We start from the raw sequence: 8,462 nt of genomic DNA on the forward strand, positions 1-8,462 counted from the left end.
GTCGAAAAGGAAGGTTTTGAGTGAAGACGGAAGGGTTAAAATGAAGAGACCACTGCAAATTGAACGCTTCTGTTCCTCACTCAAAACTTTCCTTTTTAACTTTTTTGTAAAGGAAAGAAAAAGGTACAGTGGTCTAATTTTTTCCAGAGCTGTATTACAGGAACACAATATATTTTCTACAGTATATCCTTTTTTGTACTCCTACACATAAGTTATACCGGTATACAATCGCAGCACAATACCTGCCTATTGACTGTTACATGTGGCTGCTGGAGGTCAGTGAAGACGGCAGTATATTTAACAGCTCTTGAAGCTCTTTGCTTTACATTTCAAAGGTGAGGCAGATCAACTCTGCCTGTGTAGATGACTCCACCCCATTACTCTTCAATTCATCCACAGCAAAAGAAGGCATGTGTCATTAAAGGCTGGCTGTGACGAGGGACGCAGTCATTGTGAAAAGTCATCACAGTGGGGTTTCAAGAGTAGAGAGCAGCCTTTGGCCCCAAGTCAGCTTGAAACTACACATAACGCGGCATTGTCAGTAATAGTTCAACAGACTAGTCTACTTTCATTTATGTTCCTTCTGACAGACAGCGGACGAACATCACGCAGGAGGTGGTTGATGTGGACAGAGTCAAAGATCCTGTGACAGAGGTACACTGGGCCTGGGCGTTGATCTTTGAAATAACTGGTTACAGCATCAAAAATGTTTGAATGTTGATTTCAGCATAATCTATTCAAGGTCTCAAACGCAGTTTCATGGACCATCTATATCAGGGTTGGATCTGGTTAATTGGGCCTACTTCTCCTGTGCACTAGACTGCGGCATCATTAGGCCTGGACTGAATCGTATTGTAGAAAATGTCTCTGCTGTTCTAACTTGTTTATTCTACTATATAGGCGCGCAGTATCAAAACTCAGAGATGTTATCCTGTTATTTCATCTCAGAGTTTCTTCCAAGGCAGGTGATGGAAAAAAATATTGAGGTCGACTTTTCTATCAGAGTGTGTGCATTGGCTCATTTATTCACCAAGTGCTTGAACTGACAGTCAATCTTTCAGAATGTGTGGGCATTCCTTATGGGCATCTTTCATTTGAAAAGTCACAGCTATAGATTCACACCACTGTTCAAATGACATCCATTTTGGCATTGCTCTTTCTTTTAGAAACGGGATAGGGCCGAGTTCCAATGTAACCAAATCACACAGCAAATGAGATTGTTTATGTCACCATAAAAGGTGAATGAAATGCTTTCTCCCGGCAGGGTTTTAACACACGTTAACTGGCCCGGAAATATAGCGCTGCTCTGATTTATTGATGGAAACATGCGTATAAGTTGCGCATGACATTTTGATAAATTCCAGTAATTCGGTACGCAGGCAAGTCCTAGGATCTCCACATGCGGCAGAATTTAGTAACAAATAAACGCAAGGTTGATAAATGCGTCCCTAAAACCGTGGCCCCTGGGCACTGGCCGGGAAACCCTGTTTTACTGTATACCAGTAATGATGCATGGGCCCGTTTGGATTTTTACTTTAGGGCCATTCCTTTGAAAAGGACCCAATAACACAATAGAGCACATCAAATAAAATGTAACAGTCCATATATTTTTTTTATTAAGCTGTATATATAATTTTCAACAATTTTTCATGCTTTAGTAAGGGAATATGAAAGAGAAGCAGGAGAATGACAGTCAATGCATAGAATATTATCGAGAAATGCATAGGAGTATATAGATTTTTTTAATCAATTCAGTATACTGTTTTTCTCCCCTTTTCACTTAAGGACGGCAGGATGGGGAAGTCGAAAGATTGATATGTCCTCTGAATCCCATCTCACCAACTCTTTCTGCTTCTTATAACACACCTGTGTGTTACCAAGATTTAGAGGGATTCCCCCTACAAACCTGTTACATTCTACCAGCATAAATATTGGCAAAAACAGTTGTAAAAATCTATATTTATATGAACAGCATGGTGTGACATTGAACTGTTAAATTATAAAGTTTACATCTGCCTTTTTTGTACTAAAACCTGCATAATGAAAAAAATATTGTAGGGTTGAATTTTTACCCCCATTCCAATTCTATGTTCATGGTCTTGCTTCATCACAGCAACCCCTGGCAGGCACAATCAATTCTAATTGAGACTTGCCCTCTAAAGCACATTTTGCTTATCACACTGATTGCTCAACCAGGAAGTACTCATTAGAACCTGTGCAATTCGAGGTGAATGCATCAATTGGCCAAAAGTATGATTGAGCTTGCAGATGTCCAACCTGCCACAAGGAGTCACTAAAATGTGAGCAGCCTTGTCTGACGCCAACTCCATTAACCTGATGGCCAATTACATTTCAAGTCCCAGGGACATTGTATGCAGTGCAGTAATGAATTTTTTTGGTTAAACTGTTATAATAATAAAAACCAGCACTATGATAAAGCATATGTAAAACGTATTAAAAAACTAAACACATAGACTATCTAGCTGTGAAATGTTGGCCATATTGTCCAGCCCCAACACTGGGAAACAAAAGTACATATACTCAAAGAAAAATCTCTCTACTGTGCCATTATACCTCTGTATTGTATACTAAGCATTAGATGTGTTCCTGATGTATTCTGACCCTTCCTGTTACCTAATAGCAGCTTTTCACCTGGGTATGTGCGCACCTATTAAAATAAGAAAGGCACTGATTATGAATACAATGCACATCTCTACTACAAGTTTTTTAGCCAAGCATAAATGTGATGATTTTCCTCAATACTCTTCATGATTGGTCAGCTGCTGCATCAAAGTCATTAGCCCATTGGTTGTTTCAGAAATGTCACCCTATTCCCAACATAATCCACTACTATTGGGCCGTATCTATACAGAATAGGCTGCGATTTGGGCCACTGCCATTGAGTCAGGCAGTAAGTGGTGGAGGGAAGCTCACTGACCAACCAGCCATGCTGCTGTGCTGGGTTTGTATTGATCTCAGTGGATAATAAGGAGTCAATTGGAAATAACGATTCCTTCGGTACAGATGAGCAGATATTGCTGGGAGAAATAATCTGTGAGATTGGATTCTTTTTAAAACACATACTGGAGGATCTACGGCGATAAGGTCATTAGCGACAACTTCTATTTCTCATTATCTTCAATGTCACTATCATCTGTTATCTGTTCCTCGGGGCATAAGGGCAAGAAAGCACTCTGTGCAGTCAGTCAGTCAGCCAGTCAGTCTGACTGCTGTAGCGCCAACACCAAATTAAGAACTCGTCTGCTGTGGATTGATGGTCTTAGCACACACAAATACACACAAGTAAACACACGCCCAAACACACAGACGCACACCCTATGGCATAACGAGGTGTCAACCATGCAAGCACACACACACACACACAAACACTGGGGCGTTAGGAGCTCTGGGACCCGCTCCCTCCACTTTTAATGGTAATCCGGTCAAACATTACTCATAACTTGCTACATGAGAGCTGAGATGAACATGAGGGAAAAAAAAAAATTATAACGAAAATCTGCTTACTGAAGTGATCTCCAAAAAAATGTTTGTACAATGTATATGTGACGTTTTATATTTTGATCGATGTTCTGTGTAGTTATTTACTAACCCCATCCCGATACACATTTCATAAATTAAGTCAAGGCCTGAATTTCATAGGCAATATGTCATGCCAAGAGTGCTGCATTTCTCTATTGATAATTCAAATCCTTTTTTTCCCTGATTATGACTGTTGTGATCAAGTGGATCTCTGCACTTTCTCGCTGCCAAACCAGGTCGTTACATATCAGCAGAGTGGATGTAAAAGGGTGGGAATATGAGCAGGGGGATGTGCCTAGACGTCAGAGTAGAGAGGGTGTATTTGGTACATACAGCTCCGGAAAAAATGAAGAGACCACTGCACCTTTCTCTTTCCTTTCCAAAAAAGTTGAAAAGGAAAGTCATGACGGAGGAACAGAAGCATTCAATTTGCAGTGGTCTCTTGAATTTAATATGTTCCTCACTCAAAATCTCAACTGAAATGTCAAATGCATAAAAAGTTTATTCCTTTCCCTAACACCAGGGGCCATTGATTTGACAGGACAAGCCAAAGACCTTGTTCGGATTTCAAACTGATGATGGAAAAAAGCATCAGGGGGCAATAAGGCCCTTTTGACTGCTGTCAACACATTTTTAAAAGAACAGCACTTAAGAAGCATTGGATAACAAGAGTGGAATTAGAAACAAGAGTGGAATTAGAAACAAGAGTTACACAACTAAAATACATCCACTGGTGCTCAAAATATTCAGTCCGGAAAATCCCCCCATGAATTGTATCACCGCCATTGTTTTCAACATTGTACAGACATATTAATAACAATTCATGGTCTAGGAGGGAACCCTGAAAGTGCCGCTAGCCGATGAGAGGCTAGGAACTCCCACGGGCGATTGGCCACCAAATTATCCAGCACCGCCAAGTGAAGGTGGAGGTATCATTACCAGAGATTTCCTGGTCTCATTGCGCTCCAGAGCCGTGTGAAAAGAAGCTGAACGGCTTGGCACAGATGACTAGGTGGAAGGCTTGCTGTAACTTACAGCTCACCCAAATGCATTGTTGTTTACGATGAGGTATGAAATAAATATGATGTTGCCAATGGGTATGATGAAATTGGGCAAAGGGATTTTTACAATGATATTTCCAAAATAACTGGTCAAATATAATAATAATAAGCAAGGGATGTTGACTTAGTAGATAAATAAGAGCTAATTATTGTTAAGCCTAAATTAAACTTTAGCAAATAGGAAATGCGTTAACAATGCTAGGAAAATATTAAGTATACAAAAAAGATTCCCATCCTATTAACATCTTAAAATGTATGCATGCAACAAGCATATTCTTACTACATTGTTGATTGATATACATGAAATCTTTTTCCTGAAATTTTTCGACAATATTTATTTACATCGTCCAAGAAATCCCAACTTAATTAAATACGTGCACCGGTTGTCATATCAACGAAGAATCTGGTTAGGTTTCTGCAAGAACCCCAAAGAACCCCATCTCCAAAGGAAGAACTTTGTGTGGGGCAAGATTATTATTTTTGCTGGACCGCGTAAGTGGAGCCGGCTATGAACAGCGAATGTCTCTTACTGACTGACTGACTGACTGATTGACTGACCGACTTACTGAGTGCCTGAGAGCCAGACTACCCCTTGTTAAATTGAGTAGTGGTTAGAGAGGCGGGCTCCGGAACAACAGGTCCCACGTTCGCCTCCCGTAACAGTCAAAACGCATTATGCCTGAGGTTCAGGACAGACAAAACTTTGCCGACTTCAACGTTACGTACATTACATTTCTGAAACTGTTGTCATGCGGGACCAACAAAAGGAATTTTTCTGAGTGGCGGACTGACCCTTGTTAAATAGCATAGTGATTGGAGACACGGACTATGGAACAACAGGTCCCACGTTCGACTCCTGTCACAGTCAAAACACATTATGCCTTAGGATTTGTTCAGGACTGACAAAAATGTTGCTGGTTACAACCTTCAGCAGCTACATAATAGGAAACATAAAATAATTCTGGTGGATATTAGGATTTGTTCAGGATAGACAAACACTTCATAATTCTCTCAGCTTTTCACTTGAATATAAAGTCAGTTATCGTTAGTAATGGCCATTTGAGGCTTCATTACCATCCTTCTGCAGGATGTTATGCTAGCAGTGCTAACTCAGATTTTATTTCTCTAAATAAAAGCCATCATTGATCTATATAAGTTAATATGTACAGTGGGGAGAACAAGTATTTGATACACTGCTGATATTGCTGTTTTGTTTTTTAAAAAATCCAGAAAATCACATTGTATGATTTTTAAATAATTAATTTGCATTTTATTGCATGACATAAGTATTTGATCACCTACCAACCAGTAAGAAATCCATCTCTCACAGACCTGTTAGTTTTTCTTTAAGAAGCCCTCCTGTTCTCCACTCATTGCCTGTATTAACTGCACCTGTTTGAAATCGTTACCTGTATAAAAGACACATCTCCACACACTCAATCAAACAGACTCCAAACTCTCCACAATGGCCAAGACCAGAGAGCTGTGTAAGGACATCAGGGATAAAATTGTAGACCTGCACAAGGCTGGGATGGGCTACAGGACAATAGGTAAGCAGCTTGGTGAGAAGGCAACAACTGCGCAATTATTAGAAAATGGAAGAAGTTCAAGATGACAGTCAATCTCCCTCGGTCTGGGGCTCCATGTAAGATCTCACCTTGTGGGGCATCAATGATCATAAGGAAGGTGAGGGATCAGCCCAGAACTACACGGCAGGACCTGGTCAATGACCTGAAGAGAGCTGGGACCACAGTCTCAAAGGGAACCATTAGTAACACACTACGCCTTCATGGATTAAAATCCTGCAGCGCATGCAAGGTCCCCCTGCTCAAGCCAGTGCATGTCCAGGCCCGTCTGAAGTTTGCCAATGACCATCTGGATGATCCAGAGGAGGAATGGGAGAAGGTCATGTGGTCTGATGAGACAAAAATAGAGCTTTTTGGTCTAAACTCCACTCGCCGTGTTTGGAGGAAGAAGAAGGATGAGTACAATGTCAAAAACGCCATCCCAACCGTGAAGCATGGAGGTGGAAACATAATCCTTTGGGGACGCTTTTCTGCAAAGGGGACAGGACGACTGCACCATATTGAGGGGAGGATGGATGAGGCCATGTATCGCGAGATCTTGGTCAACAACCTCCTTCCCTCAGTAACAGCATTGAAGATGGGTCGTGGCTGTGTCTTCCAGCATGACAACGACCCGAAACACACAGCGAGGGCAACTAAGGAGTGGCTCCGTAAGAAGCATCTCAAGGTCCTGGAGTGGCCTAGCCAGTGTCCAGAACTGAACCCAATAGAAAATCTTTGGAGGGAGCTGAAAGTCTGTATTGCCTAGCAACAGCCCTGAAATCTGAAGGTTCTGCAGAAGGTCTGCATGGAGGAGTGGGCCAAAATCCCTGCTGCAGTGTGTGGAAAATTAATTACTTATAAATCATACAATGTGATTTTCTGGATTTTTGTTTTAGATTCCGTCACTCACAGTTGAAGAGTACCTATGATGAAAATGACAGACTTCTACATGCTTTGTAAGTGGGAAAACCTGCAAAATCGGCAGTGTAACAAATACTTTTTCTCCCGACTGTACATTTTATGTTCAATGTCCATTCAAAAGTTATTCTTTTTCACAGACTAGATTGTTAACTATATTGCTATATATATTTCAATTATGGCTTTTATTGTGATAAAGAAAATCTGAGTGCTGCCAGCATAATATCCTACTGCTAAAATAACGCTAATGAAGCCTTGAATGGCCATCACTAGTCACCTATATTGATAGATACAGTATCTTTGTCATTCACAAATGGCTAATTGGCTGTTAAAACAGCCAGTGGCAAAAGAGGATTTGTTCAGGGAAGATAAAAACTTCCCTGGCTACAACCTTGAGTAGATACGTTATGAGAAGCCTAAAATGAAACTGTTTATATTACGACTATTTCTGGTGGATTTTCAAATTATGTCTCAGGATTTGTTCAGGATAGACAAACACTTCGCTGGCTTCACAATTCTCTCGTCTTTTCACTTGACGAAAAAGTCAGTTATCGTCACCTATTTTGATACAGTAGTTATTGTATTAATGTCATTCACGAATGGCTAATAAGCTGTTGAAACAGCCAGTGGCAAAAGTCTTACAGTTCATAGATACTATTTGTGGTGGAGGTAAACTTAATAAGAAACTTAACTCAGTTTAACGCTAGTTAATGGTGTCTAACAAAATATTCAAACTTGGTGTGATGTCAATGGGGGAAAATAATATAATGCGAATAGGCTATACTAATGCTTGGCATGTGTGTAGTTTAGTGATGTAGTGCTTTACGACAATGCCTTTTATGTGGGCAACCTTGGTTTGATTCTTGAGAGGTCAGCCACGATTAACACATTTTATTGCGGGCAGGCTGAACTAGGCTTGCCTCGTTTCTTGTTTTTAGATCCTTGTTGATAATTCTTAGTGGTTCTCTTACACCATTACTGTAGTGAGCAGTGTAAACCTTTAAATTGATCCCATCATTTGTATAACTGTGTTTTTAAAACTGTGGTTTTACTTTTGATTCTCTGTGATAATTATCTTGAGCAAGGAGACTAAGAGATAATTGAGACCAAGAGTTTAGTTTTGGGTGAAACTAATTGAATAAATGTAAATGTGGGAGTGCCAGTTTCTTTGGTTCATTGTGGGGGAGAACAAAGGAAGATGGCATTAAAATTTGATGCCAGTTCGCCAGTTTTCACACATTTTATAACAAAGAATCACCCTTTTGGTCAAGAGTATGTAAGGCCCCTGTAACCATAAGACTGAGAGCAACCCATCCTGCAGTTAGTGTATCTTCTGATTCTGACGAGCTGCTGAGTTACTCTCATGCAACCCGAA

Source organism: Esox lucius, chromosome 15 (assembly GCF_011004845.1).
Source record: "Esox lucius isolate fEsoLuc1 chromosome 15, fEsoLuc1.pri, whole genome shotgun sequence".
NCBI lineage: Eukaryota > Metazoa > Chordata > Actinopteri > Esociformes > Esocidae > Esox > Esox lucius.